General features: G+C 37.1%; 1 protein-coding gene across 2 annotated transcripts in view; it reads left to right on the top strand.

The window, feature by feature from the left end:
- The first annotated feature begins 299 nt into the window (after positions 1-299).
- Positions 300-2,241, top strand: part of uggt1 (UDP-glucose glycoprotein glucosyltransferase 1) — a 44,483-nt gene continuing 42,541 nt past the window's right edge. Inside the window, exon 1 of one of the 2 annotated variants that reach the window (XM_014009772.1) lies at positions 300-351. The gene's annotated coding sequence lies outside the window, so the exon portion shown is untranslated. Of the gene's footprint in view, positions 352-458; positions 527-2,241 lie in introns of those variants that run through there. The other variant, XM_014009773.1, reaches the window with a different exon arrangement.

The raw sequence follows: 2,241 nt of genomic DNA, 5'->3' as shown, positions 1-2,241 counted from the left end.
CTCACATACAATAGAGATGTTAAGATTTATTAGACCATCCATTTACCCATCAACATACCAGCAGTAAAACTTTAGCTGTTCTATTTTATGCCACCATTCTGTATTTGAAAAAAATGCATTTYGAAAAGAAACTAACAAGAAAAACATTCATTTTAATATATATATATGTACATTTCGCATTTAACTAAATATATTTTAGGATTAATAGAATTATTATACATAAATGTGGCAGTTTTATGGACAGTGTATTTAGTAATTTGGAACAGGCAAAACTGTGGTCACCTAGTCCGGCTGTCARGACCCAGACACTTTCAGTAATCACGGATACAGGAAGCTACACAGCCGGCTTCGGTGAGAATTAATCAATGAATCSTGTATTTTTAAGCTTTTATCATTTAAACAACTGTATTTAAAATTTACTGTTATTTTTTGTGGGTATTGCATCCAAAATTTGTTCTCGAGTAATAAGAAATAGCGGATATAAGGTCGTTTTCCTGTTGTGATAGACGTCCGCCTGCAGTGACAGGTAAACTCATTCTGAGTTTTCTGCTCAAAATATGGCTATAAATGCAATTAAAACAGTTTAAGATACTAGAAACGCAACTACATGCGAGAATAGTTGGAGTTTATTTCGCTCATAGCACTAATGTGGCATCTCTCGTCAGGATGTGAACTGACGTCGTATTGGACAGAGGAGCCACGCTGAAGTTTCTTATTGGACAGACTTCAGGGCGCTTTCAGTTTACTCCCAGGTTTTAAAGCGTGCATTTTAGTCTGATTAAAGTTATTGACCAATGAGTTGGGGGAAATTCTTTGTAAAATAACCAAATGCTAACACGGGAGGCTATTTTTTTATATTTGGTAAAACTCAGTGGTGGAGAAAGTATCCAAACACTGTACTTAAGTAAAAGTACAGATAAACGGACAAAAATGTACTCCAGTAAAGCTAAAAGTACCACATTAACATTTTTATTTGAGTAGAAGTAAGTAAGTACTTGCTTTTAAAAAATACTTAAAGTATTAAAAGTTCTTGCTTTATGTATTCCCTATGGTCTGCAATATCATTAATATCATGAAGTGTGCCCACTGTATGTATATTTTTAATACATCAGTGTTGTGCCATTTTAGTGAACAATGCTGCAGATAATGCATGTTTTTGTGATACCCTCTGTGACACTGTTCACACTTGGACTTGTGATTCTGTGCATCATTGGAGATTGTGACAACAACTACAGAAGCTGTAAATTTGCCATCACCCGCCTCTATCAAATTTACGAGCCGTTTTTTTGAACCGGTTAACTCGAATAAGTCTTTTAAATACGGCCATGGGTGGCACATTTCCTCTGGCTGACTCTCTGTGGTGGGATCCATTTGGGTCTGCCGCCGCTGCTCCAGCACATGATGCAGAATCACCCTGCTCTTCTTGAAGGAGGGTTTAATGGTATTTTTCTGCTTTGCAGAGGTTCAGTGGACCAATTACAGCAATTCCTCTCTTGCCACTGATCACTTTCAAACTTTTTTTTGGTCAAGGTCTTTTTATTATTATTTTTTAACAAACCACAAAAAAGAACAGACTTACAAAAACACAAAACAAAACACACACCCCCAAAATCCCTCCCATCCCTCCCCTCCTATACCGGATCTATTGTGTCTACATGAAACCATCTTGTATTTATATATCAGTGAAAGCACAGGTTTGTGTACAAAGAACCAATATTTGACCATTAGACAAAGTTATCTGCTGAAATTTTTTCTATGCAAGATAAAAATGGCTGCCAGATGTCAAATAATTTGTTTACAGATCCTCTAACAGTATATCTAATCTTCTCTAAATGAATGTAAGACATAACTTCTCTTAACCAATGACCATATACTGGAGGATGTGGATCCTTCCAWCGAAGAAGAATAAGTCTTCTAGCCAGTAGAGAGCAGAAAGCTAACACCGTCCTCTGATGTTCACTGAAGGAAGCTTCTGCTGGAGCGAACCCAAAGAGAGAGATGAATGGTGATGGATAAACAGTTCGTCCAAATAGTCCTGAAAAGGTGTCAAAGATGCCTTGCCAGTATCCATGTAGCTTTGGACAGGATCAGAATGTGTGCAAAAGTGTGGGAGGAGATTGTTTACAGCGATCACAGGTCGGATCGAAGTCCCTTTTGAATTTTCAAAATCTGTCCTTAAACCAGTGTAGACGATGTTCCTACCTTGAATTGAACTATAACATGTTTCACACATATTGAGGA

This window comes from Austrofundulus limnaeus, unplaced genomic scaffold (assembly GCF_001266775.1).
Source record: "Austrofundulus limnaeus strain Quisiro unplaced genomic scaffold, Austrofundulus_limnaeus-1.0 Scaffold61, whole genome shotgun sequence".
Lineage (NCBI taxonomy): Eukaryota > Metazoa > Chordata > Actinopteri > Cyprinodontiformes > Rivulidae > Austrofundulus > Austrofundulus limnaeus.
Note: the sequence above shows the minus strand (reverse complement) of the source record. Positions and strands in the feature narration are given on the sequence as shown.